At 39.9% G+C, this 12,560-nt stretch overlaps 1 long non-coding RNA gene across 1 annotated transcript in view; it reads left to right on the top strand.

Annotated features, from left to right (window-relative positions):
• LOC138405163 (uncharacterized) overlaps positions 1 to 12,001 on the top strand; it is a 97,818-nt gene extending 85,817 nt beyond the window's left edge. The window contains exon 3 of the long non-coding RNA XR_011238845.1: positions 11,865 to 12,001. This is a non-coding gene — a long non-coding RNA (uncharacterized lncRNA). The remainder of the gene's footprint in view (positions 1 to 11,864) is intronic.
• Positions 12,002 to 12,560: the final 559 nt, after the last annotated feature.

Genomic DNA, 12,560 nt, shown 5'->3' with positions numbered 1-12,560 from the left:
GCCTGTTATGAAGTTAATGAGTTAGAGCTAATATGACAAACCACCGGCAGCATGCTTGTTATTTTGACCGGTGACAGCGACGCTCAGCATCGTCTAAATTTGAGAAGCTGTGACGTGCTGTGAGGGAATCCAAGATGCAGACCTCTACCCACCACCAACAAAGCCCCACCTCAATGTATGATTCACCACTACAACAATACACTGTAATTCAAGCATATAACATCCAGGTGCTGTAATTAAGTCTAGATGTTCCAGGTTGACTTATGATTGTGGGGTCAGAGCATGTGTTGCTGACAGAGGAATCTAACAGAAGAGGAGGAGGAGGAGTGAGGAGGACTAGTGGGAGACAATGGTCTTTCCATATACAGGTATAATGAAGCAGCAGAGAGTAAATTAGAGAATGAGTCCGGTCTGCCTCCTCAAGGATTTTTTCAACGGTATAGTAAGCTTTTAGTAGAAAACTAGTGGCATGGGGTCGTCTCATTGGGGGTTTCCAACCACGGTTTCATGGCACGCTCCTTTATAATAGCGATCATTAATTTTAAATGTTGCTGTGGACTAATGTAATATACCATTTTCCATGGTTCCCTCTCAGCTTTAGGCCGCAGGAAAATCCCTGCTTTACCTTACCTGTTTTAACACCCTTACTGCTGGTTCATATCTATACAGCTTCTAAACTCTCTGCTCCAGTCACCAGCCTCACTGTTACACACTCGCTCTCTACACACACAACAATATGCTGAATCACATTTCTCACTGTAGTCTTTCCAGACAATCACCCTCCTTTACATTGCATATATAGTAAATATTTGATCCTTTGTTATGATAAAAATATTGATTAGCACAGCTTTAAGGATAAATAATAGCTTGTTTACAAGATAACTCAGGTTTTAACTTTATACTCTACAGGTCAATGATGGAAGACAAGGACATATTGTTTTTTCTTTATAGATCCACAGTGTGAAAACTATCCAGGCATAGTCACATGTACCAGAGGCTCAAACCTGTGAGCTGCAGGCTGTTACTCAGAGAGTGCAAACACGTGTCTTTGAATGTGTACACTGTGGATGAAAACAGGAAGCAGTGTGTACCTCAAATATTACATCTCTGCTCCTGTGTCCCTTTTCATGTCCTTTTAACAGAGATGTTTAACTTAACATGAACTGTGAGCTGCTGCAACTGCTTGGCTTGACAGTCTTATTACATGTTTTTTTCTGTATGTGAAGAGGGAGCAATTCAAAAACAGTGTAAAAAATCATGACACCCGAAACTGCTGCAGTGTAGTCTGCTGTTAGAAACCTGCAAATCTGTGAGACTCCAGCCCCATCAAAATCTTTCATATTTATGGGTGTTTCAGTATCATGATTGCCCAGATCAGATATAAGGTCAGACACACTTTTCTCATCATAGGAAATATCAATGGCTGAGAGTACAGGATGTTTCCACCCCACAAGATATATCCTGTGTCCAGTTTTGTATAAAAAACTTAAATGCACTCAAAAAACACACACCGAGGCTAACAACCTATTTCAAGGAAATGAAAAAGTGAAAAAAAAATCTGGATCTGCCACTTTAATTAAATCGGCTCCAATATTTAATTGGTTCCTTTTTTAGACCATACATCAACTTTTCACCAAGTTTCAAGAAAATCAGTTGCAATTGGCTGTACAGTTAAGATGGCTCTGCTCTTTGAGGAATCCTCAAAGAATGTGAGCAGCAACAAGGACTCTTCCAGGATAACCAACTCCTTCTAACATGTAGCAAGATCAGAGATGGAAATAATTAGATCTTTGCAAGTGAGCAATTTAAAACTTCAAACACATATGCAGGAGATTGTGCTGATGACTTGCACAATACAAAATCTAAGTTGTCAGACTAAGGTCTTTTTATTAAACATCTGATATGTTGGTATGAGACAGGACTAAGTTTGAGTCTCTCTCTGGTGTGTGAATGAATGTATCCTTTGAAAGACCACCAGAATTCTTTAGAAGTGTAATCCTCAGTATGGCCAGATACATTTGGCTCCCTTAGTTTTAGGAGGGTTTCCTCTTTTTCAATACTGGTGTCATTGTTTTATTTCTTTGTGAAACTTAAACAACAAAATATCTATTGTAAAACAAGCTGTGAATTGGTTACTTTCACCCTTAAGGGTGTTTAATGATTGATATCAGGCAGGCTGATTCATTTTGTATATTGACTCTTGTGGACAGAAGAGTGCAAATGGGAATCAGAAGGCCAGTGCTTGATATTTTGTAAAGATCTCAGCTGAACACATTCAGCAGTTCTGGATTTCTTCTTGAGCAACAAGGACTAGATGCTGTGTTCTGAGTGAATTGCATAATTTTCCATGTAAAACTATTTTGAACATACTGATTTCGAAATTCTAAATCAACTCTGGCTGAAGAGGTTGAGTGGGTCGTCCACCAACCAGAGGCCAGTGGTCCAATCTGTAGCTCCTCAAGTCTGTATGCTGACGTATCCTTGGGCAATACTGAACGCCTGCTTTGCCCAAGTGGCTTTGCGGGCAGAGTATGAACGGTGTGTGTTAGAATTAGTGCTGTGTGAGGCACTGCATGAATGTGTATGTGAATTGCTGAATGTGACTTGTACGGTAAAGCACTTTGAGTGGTCGATAAGACCAATAGAAAAGTACAATAGAAAACTGCATCTTTGCTGAGATGTAACATGGTAGTTGCTACAGTCCAGTATGACAGTGAGCCCAGGGTCTTGGAAAAGTTAACCATATTGCAGACAGCTCCTGACAAGCTCTTTCAATTTTAAATCCACCCAACTGAATGAAAAGGGTGTGGAGCATGAAAGTCTTAATGCCTCGGGGAGGCTTTACAAAAACATGATATAAAAACAGGTACATTGATAGTTATTCTCACCATTACGTATATAGATGAAAGCACACAAACACGAGGAAACAGGGGCAGAGTGGGTTTAGAGATAAACATACACCTATAAATCAGTTTAATAACTCAGCAGATTAATTTGCCCGAATGCTAAAGGTGATGAGGGGACATATTATCAGCCATAAAGCTCAGCCTGGTGCTGGAATGAAATGATTGGTTTGTTTGTGAAGTGTCTCATTATTGATTGGTCTTTTGTGTTTGTCTCTCCTCACAAAGGTTTGAGGTTGGAAGAAAGAATCCTCCAACATGCTTGAGAGGCATCGTCTTGATAAAGGACACTTCAGTATATTGAGAGACACAAGCCTTTAAATGAGTTCCAGTGTCAATGCCCCTGAAAAACAAAACAAAAAGTCCAATGGAAGCTCTTTAAGTACATTTCTAAAGGAAATAAATAATCATTACTACTCCAAACTACTTCTGAGGAAGTTAAAACTCGGGTTCAATCCACTTTGATGCATTATGTGGAAGATGGTTTTGACCCTTTAAACATCACATATTATGCTTTTCAGCAGTCAGAGTTTGAAGATATGCATTCAATTGAAAGATGCACACTTTGGTTTTCTTTCAGCTGCAGAGATCTGTGCTTTTTAGATGTCTCAATTGTCACCTCTTACCCCAGCAACCAGCACATTATGTAGGCTGTTAGTCCACTGATCATTAAAACCTTTTGGCCGTGTGAAGGGTCTCATTAATCTTTGTCAGCTGAACCCTTTTCTCAGATCAGCGATGACTAAGTAAATAAAGGTAGAAAGGCAATTCACTGCACAGTCTGAGAGGAACCGGTGCTAAAAGCATTGGGCACTGAGAAGTGCCTCTTTGGGTGGTAATTGTAGGGAAAGCTCTTTTCATGCTTCATTACAAATACAATTTTTAATGTGTTTTCCATCTGCCATCATATACAATATGGCACCATATCCAGGCCAAACATGTCTTTATCTGTGTATAACTACTAGTTAGACGTTGGTAACATTTTCAGATCCAATGGGATGGAAATATTTAGATTTCTGCCTCACCTTTTTGTAAAAGCATTTTTATTTTACGTCAGGCGATTGAACATAAACATTGTCAATCAGTGCCGATGCATCTGTGCATGTATCCCAGTATATTCAATGTAGAAATAACAACCCAAGTCAGAATCATCCTTTGAAATAAAGAGCTGTTAATGGTGTACTGTTGGATAATTGCAGTGCAATTTCTAGCCAGAGAACAATTGTACAAATACAACAAAGTGTTGCACAACTCCAAAAGAGCTACAAAAAAAACAAAGATTAGGAAGATCCTCTTCCCTTCTCACACTATTAATTTAGCCTCACTTATTTACTACACTGCCAAGAGAAGAATAGCTTTAAAGTGTCTTATAAGCATTAAGACGTGACGAGGCATTACTGGCAAATTATTTTGTAATTGTTATGGATGACCTTTTTGACTGTACTCAACAGCAATATCTTTGCTAAAATGTGAAATTGAAAATTATCCTCACACAAGCAGAGAACAAAAGCAGCAGCAGCTAGAAGTGCCAAGTTACAAGTTTTTTGGACATTTTATGCTCAGGTTCATAATTTTCATACTTAAATACACACTCTAATGGTCAGAAATCACATAATGCTGCTGCTCCTCTTTTCAGCCTCTGTCTGAAACACTTGGTTTGAGTTCCTGTCTCTTTAAGGCCCCCTTCCAGTAAAGCCCAGCCTGCTCTGATGGTTAGTTGGCCCACTCCTTTGTATTGATCAACCGCTTCCAGCGCGTACAGGAAGAACAAGTCGGCCTCCACTCTCACTTTAGTTGGCTTTGTCAGGGGGCGTGTCAGACTAGCTGAGAGGCGTGCATTATGCAAATGTGGGGAATACACGACTTGCAAGGTGTTTCAGGAGCAGTGTTTTCTCTTTTAACTTTGCAAAACTTTGACACACACCTACTTCACATTAGAGGAGAGAGAAAAACCTTTAAGCATCATACTGTACGTCTCCTTTAAAGGTTCAGTGTGTAGAATTTAGTGACATCTAGTGGTGAAGTTGCATGTTGCAGCTGAATACCCCTCACCTCACCCCCCTTCCAAACATGAGGGAGAACCTGTGGTAGCTTGCATTTGTCATAAAATGTCAAAAGGTATTTAGTCTGTCCAGTCTGGGCTACTGTAAAAAAAACATGGCGGATTCCGTAGAGAGGACCCCCTCCTGATGTAAATATAAAGTATTTAAATATAAGTGGCCTATTCTAGGGTAAAGAAAACAACAAATCTACAATTTAGTTGAAACATACTAGTTAAAACGTCACTAGGATTATTTTATATTCACTTTCTACCAATATATCCCTTTCACCTATAAATCTTACATACTGGACATTTAATGCTAAACTGTAGGACAGTGGCTGGCAAACCTTAACCAACCCTCAATTACAAACTTTTCCCCTCTGCCTGAGTTAAATCAGGTGTGAATCCAGCACCATTCTTGCTCCACTTATTTGCTGTTACACTGTTAATTAACTAAATGGGGAAGAGTTTGAGGATTGATCTTTCTGCTGCAGTGGCAACTGTCTGTATCAGATTATTTTGCAACTTTGGAGAACATACAGGATCTGATAAGAGCCAGCAAATGTCACAGATTCCTAGTCACCTATAGTTCTTCCAAAATCCCATCAAATCTTTCTTTTGTGAGTGTGTGTGAGTGAGTGAGTGAGTGAGTGAGTGTGTGTGTAGAGAGAGAGAGAGAGAGAGAGAGAGAGAGAGTGGACATAATGTACATAGACAAACATTGGTAACCTGATACATTTCTGTTGTTTGAAATTTTTTGTAAATAAGAATTAGTCAAACAAAAGCTAAGAAACTGTAAAGATAATAAAAATAAAAGCGCATGTGAGCACATAACAAATGCAGGCATCTGATGTTGTCCTCAGTGGCCCTGGTGTAGAACCTGGATGAGTAGACATTAAAAGAAAAGCAGATAGTGGTGACATAAACATTACAGTTCACTTTTTCCCAATAAAGCAGCGTAAGCTCTTTAATTACAGCAGAGATTTAAAGACATACAGATTGGGGAGGTGATTTATTATCCCACTTTGTACTAGGACACTGTACAATAATATTGCTTTGTAATTAGCTGTAATTGCTTCAGGACAAAAGACTTTGTGATCCTGCTCGATCCCCGGTGGCTTTGTCCATTGTTGAGTGGCAGAAAATGCATGGATAAAAGAATATTAAGATGGTGGAGGAGGAAGACAGGCGACAGTGTTCATTTTTCATGCCTGACATTCCACATATCTGGCAATATATAATGGTCAGTATGCAATCAAATTAAAAATGTATATTAACAGCTGACACAGGGAAGTTAAAACCAGAGTAATGTAATCAAAGGATGTGCTGCTCGTCTTCATCAGTAACCTGGCAGCAGGAGAGCCTTTATTCATGTGATAAGTCAGCAGCACTGTGCACATCACAACTGCATGAGACAATCATACTTCAATTTAGAATAAATGTTTTTTTTTAATGGAACCAGTGAATCGATGAAAATGCTGCACATCAGGGTGTTTGTGTGTGTGTGCCGTCTGTCATGCAGGAGCACATGTTTCAGTTACCACCTCATGGGAGCATAGCATCATCTTTTCATTTGACGGTCATTACTCTTTGTCACTGACAATATGAGAAGTGGACGAGTGGAAATGCACCAAGGCCTCTCTCTTAGCTCGTGGCCGAAAACATCACAGATCAACGCAGATTTAAAAGTGACAAGCTGAGGAAGCAGAAATCTGCGATGTAACAATGTGATGCAATTATTCATCATTTTACCAGAGGGAGCTCCTTTGCCATTTAATAAACACAGACAGTTATTGGGGAGTGTGAAATTGCAGAACGCTGTTTTGTTATTTGGCAGAGAAGGAATGAAGTGATTTGTCAGGGGAGGTACAAGTCCGAGTGGGTGTTGAAATTAATTGTCGTATGAAAAGATATCACAGTCGCGCACGCAGCTTTGTTGTTAAAGGCCAGAAACAAAGTCTGTCAAAGCTGCCATTTTAATGAACCAAAGTTCAGGCAGCAGCACTGTGTAGTGCTCCCACATGAAAACACTCGTAAATCAGGTGACAAGTCACCATTTGAAATATGAACATGAAAGACTGCATATCTTTGTGCAAAAATCAAAAACATGTTCATTCAAAATGTGACCTCTTTATGTTCTGTGGCATTGATTTGACAGCAGTACTTTATTAGATGGTTTCAGTTTTTTGATGCCTCATAAATCACTCTGGCTTTTTGGGTACAGCTATTTAATCTTTGAGCTTTATGCTCATATTTTGGCGATAAATCCAGAAATCTCTCTTTGTACACTTTTTTTACAACAACCCGCTCATCTGGTTGACTTTGCGGGCAAATTCTTAACGATCCAAGGAAGTGCAATGTCGACTGAGATTGTGTTGGATGAGTGGTTTTAGAGAAAATCATCAGAAATTCCTTGATTTATTTTAAACTGTACACTGCTCTTGCTTTTACCATGGCAACCATGTTCAACACATAACCCTGATCATGTGATGTCACTGACGACAGTATCAAACATCACGCTCCTGCTTGGTGCCACAGCACTCAGTAACAGGGAATAAGGGAAGGCAGAAAGGAGGCTGACAAGACAACAGACAACAGATCAGCTATTGTAAATAAAGGACGACATTACAGCTCTTTATACACAGAGCCAAAATATCTTGTTTGTGCCTTGGTGGTTGGCTATAATATGGGTCATAAACCCCACCTACTCCATGTTAGCAGATGGGACATGAGCCAAACTAGAGGAGCTGCTGCTGTAACAAATACACCAAACTCTCTTCAGGATTCTTAATATTTCCCTCACAGAATATCAGAAATAAACTCTGTTACTTTTTAACTGATTTACAGTTCAACATCACTCTTGAACTTGCTGGCCCGATACTGGCAGTTTAAGTCGGCAGTCACCAGTCTCTCTATTCCAAGTCAGTGAACTATCATCCTAATTTTGAAGCTGCTATTTTATGATAAAAAAGGGTCATAGTGTTGCTTTAAATCAGGCATGACGATTTGGTGGGGTCACCATTTCATTCTTTAATGCAGTAATCTACTATGCAAATAACTGCTTGACTACAGACACATTCATTCTCTGAGAGGTTTTTTGCATGGGTTCCTCACAGTAGCAGTGCATTGAGCATTCAGGGCCACTGTACATAAGGGTGACTACAACACATTTCCGCAGTCTTTAGTGGCGGAGGACCTTAGCTGAAGCAGCTGGTGGTCAAGAGCCCCTGTTATCAGCCTCTCATTTTTGTGTGACCAGACTACCCGGGCATTTTGGGAAATTCCTCACGGTTTACATAGTCTGCAATGAATTTTAAATTGCTTTTGGAGATATGAACAAATCAATTTAAAATAGGGGAGAGGAGACCAATCCATCTTCCATCCCCTCACCACATCAATAATAAAAGAGGGAGATTATGAAATTTATATTGACTGAATTACCTCCAGTATAATTTCTACTATAACACTCTGTGTGCATTCAATTCCCATTACACTGAAAACCTTAACCTTAGTGTAGGTTACACTTGTCTCCTGAAAGAATTTTCCTCATGTTCAACAAGAAAAGTGCTGCATGTTTCTATTATTTACATGTTGCTGGAGTGTGCTCACAGTAAAATGACTTATGAAATATGTGGACCAAGCATGTGCATATATCTATAGAATACATCGTATCCACTGATCCTTTCTTGTCTCCATTGTCTCCCTGTATATCGGGTTATAGAAAGGTTGAGAAACAAACACACTAGTGCAGTGCCCGTTGTAAACTTCCCTGTTAGCTTGTCCTGTGTTTATGCTCTGGAGCCATTAGTGAGTCCTCCTCAAACAGTTTCAAGCAAAGTCACTTTGTATTGTTTTTGTGCTGGACATTGTGTGCAAAGTGTTTTATAAACCAAGAATAGTGCAGAGTGAAATTAGGTCATTTTGTGTTCATCCTACCTGGTTTATTAATAATGAAGATTTTGTAGTCAGTGTTTTTCATCAAATGAAACTGAACTTGCTTCATTACTGTTCTATTATGTGGCTTTTCAAAACCTTTAGAAATAAAAGCTCAGCTCAATAGAAAGCATTACAACAACACAAATGTATGTTGTGCTTTTACTTTGAAGACAATTTGCTAAAGAGGAAGGGATTCTATAAATGTTGCTGCCATCAGGGAGATCAGTCTGCAACACCTGTGAATGTCTGTCAGAAGAGTATGGTGACATAAAAATTATCAATGGAGAAGAAGACATGTTAGACATGCTCTCCCTATTCTTTTGTTATCCCTTTGCCTTTCCTCCTCCTGCTTTTCCACATCCATTGTCCTTTTGTACTCTGTCCCTCTTGACCATACACCACCTTCTGTACATCAGCCTTCTGCTCCTTCTCCCTCTTCCTTATTCATCTCGCCTTTTTCCTCGGATCTGGTCAGCCCTGTGGAGTAATTCAGCAGCTCATGAGTCCTGGGCCAAATCTGTCACCACAGACATACCAGCAGCAACGCGAGTGATTTCCCACCGGGACTACATACACTTGTAATCACTTCCTCAGGGACACGAAGAGACAGATGAATGGGGTGAAGAATAACAGAAAGGTGTTGAAAAAGAGGATGAAGAAGAAGCCCATTAAATAAACAGGGGAGCACACAACTAGTGCTAGCTATCATTGCTGTGAATTAAGTAGGTACATTAGTCGACCAAGAAGTCTTACAAGTGGGACTTCTGTAGTGGTGACATTTCTTTGGTTGAAAGGGTTTCTTCTGATTTTATTCATTGCTAATTTTAGCATTGCAGGACACACGAATTGTGTAATAGCTGCCCATGGGGTCAAATTTAACAACTGCTGTTGAATGTGTTGAGAACTATTGGTCAATTTTACTGTCTGACAAAAAAGTTCCATCAGAGCTCCATACACAGTAAAGACCATTACACAATGTTTGATATGCAGCTTGAATTCAGGACATGAAGTGAATGCAGAAGAGGACTCCTCCATGTGAGCCTGTTTAAATCCCCACTGTGACCCTTTGTGGTAGTTTCTCTGATGGGTTGTTGAGCAAAAGACTGTAAAGGCACAGTTGTGCAATTACATTGTATTAAGATATTTAAAGAAATAGATTAGTGCAGCTTTAATTGTCACGTCTAATCAGCTGCTGCATGACAGAAGACACAAAAGCATGAATGTATTCACATTAACATAAGTATAAGCTGTTGTGGAATGTGCTGGCACTGGCGAATGTGTGTGTTTCCATGCTCATACACAAGTGAGTGTGTCCCTCGTCTGTGTGCACTTGCTTTGATTGAAGGGAAATGGGACCTCCCCTGTCAACCTGCGTACCGCGTTTAGAAAAAGACTTACGTCCACACTACACCCCCACTGGAGTCTTCCTGATTAAGAGATGGCAGATGCGAGGTGGATGGAGAGGTGACAGACGGGACCCCACGTTCATTATGTATCTGGATGTGGCGCTGACAGCTCTGATGACTGATGGGGGGGGGGGGGGAGGAGAGAGCTGGGTGAACTTTGTGACTGCAAAGACCTGTTTTCACAGTAACTGTGTAAATATGCTGTTCATTCCAAAGCCCTCAGGTCTGCCTTAGTGTGGTCTTTCTTCCCTGAAAAGAACCCAGAGGCACGCAGCTATTTTACAATATGAAAAATCTGCTAAAACCGCCAATATACGAGTACACTCCAATTCAAAAAAACATGATGATTCACTTGAAAAATGTTATTGAAAACCATAGAAAATGATAAGAAAATGGACCATATCAATGCATGTTGTAGCCCATTAACTACAAATTGTATATACTCTGCATCACTGCTGAGCATTTTCTAAGAGTACAGTATACCACACATTTTATGCTTGAGGTCCCACCTACCTTCCAGGCAGCCCCTGGCTTATTCCTGGTCAGTATGAAAATCAACTTCTATATATGTGAGTGTCAGGGCATTTGTTACTTATACACCACTTAATATCTTCAGTATTGTGTATGACCACTGCAGGAATAGATGTTGTAGAGTTGCCATCCTGTCCCTGGTGTTGTGTTGAACCAGAGTCTGCTCAGTCGCTTGCTGATGTCTGCATCCCTATTAGTTTGGTCTGTGTTATTGCTCTAGAGCTAGAATCACTCCTTTTAGTGAGTCCTCCTCAAGCAGTTTTACATTAGACTGTCACTTTCCATTGTTTGTGTGCTCAATGTTGTGTACAGAGCTTTTTATAAACAGCATATGGTGCAGAGTGAAGTTTGAAAACTTTGTGTTAGTCCTACCTGGTTTATGTGCAGTGAAGATGACATGTTAAATTGGGTCAGCTGACTGAAGGTACAGTACCCTGCTCCCACTGATTGCTACCGAGCTCTGGTCTAATTTCAAAGTCAAGGTGAACTTTATTGTCATTCTGACCTTACATCCAGAAGTGCACAGCACAACGAAATTGTGTGTCTCCCAGCTCTATTTACAAATATATAAAAAGCCATTAAAAAAGTCTGAAAATTGCACATCATCTCACAGTGGTTGGATTATTGCAGAGTATCAGTAAACAGTAAGAGTAACTTTTTTGGGGGTCGCCTGTTAATTCAATTCTACTGATATTAAATGTATCGCATTTCATAATAATTATCTTCTCAGTCGACAGATCCATGTTGTGATAAACTCATATATTCAAGTAAGGAAAACTGAGGCTCATCTGGTTATTTATTTTACTCATGACTGTGAACTGTATATGCTTTTATTTAAATGCACTTGTATTGTTTATTTGTCGATGTACTGGTTTAAAAGTATCTGAATCAGCACTGAAATAATAAAATGCAACTCAGTACAAGCCAGAGAGCGAAAGTAAAGAGCCTGCATTTATAAATGTCAAACTGTGGTAATGGCAACATATCAAATGAAACGAACTGCAGTGTATTTAAACATCCAATCTTCTGCTCACTTTACCACACCAGGTGATGCTTGCCTGACAACACCTGCTCCTGCTCCATTAAAACATCCCGATGGGGCTCCTCGCTGCCGCTCTGCTCAGGTGTTCAGGGTTCTGCATGGATTTTCTGGAGGGGCCTCAACTCCTGTGGACAAAGCTTCACTTCACAGAGGTAAAATTAAACAGTTTGTGCTACAGACGTGATGTTGTGGCTTTGTGGCTTAGTCAGAGCTGCTGGCCTGCAGATGTGCTTGTACAGTGGGCTGTATGTTTAGGCTCTCGCTGTTTGCTTTGCTGCTGCCGCCTGCTTGGCTACATTGGAATATATTGTGAGTATGCAGTTGCAGTGGCAGAGCTAATTTTCTTGTGGTGGTAGTCAAGCACATGTGTTAAGAAGCTGTTATGTACCAGTCGTACATGAGCAGTAATTGTGGTTGATACTTTTAGAGACTTCTTGTTGACACAATGAGCGTCATATTGTTTATTTGCCTCAGGGATGTAGATATGAATGTCTTCTTGCACACAGTCCGTATACCTGTGGATTTATTTACCTGTAACACACAACCACAATTTTTCCAAATAACTCAGCTGAGCTTTACAAAGGAGCATGCGCTTTTTTTTCCTACTGTTTTTCCATTGTAGTTATGGTATAGGTGAGAAACTTCTGTGAATATTATGTACATCTGATATATCATTTGCTTTTCATGCTACATAATATTCA

The sequence above is a fragment of the Paralichthys olivaceus genome, chromosome 16 (assembly GCF_024713975.1).
Source record: "Paralichthys olivaceus isolate ysfri-2021 chromosome 16, ASM2471397v2, whole genome shotgun sequence".
Lineage (NCBI taxonomy): Eukaryota > Metazoa > Chordata > Actinopteri > Pleuronectiformes > Paralichthyidae > Paralichthys > Paralichthys olivaceus.
This window is presented reverse-complemented; position numbering and strand designations above follow the sequence as displayed.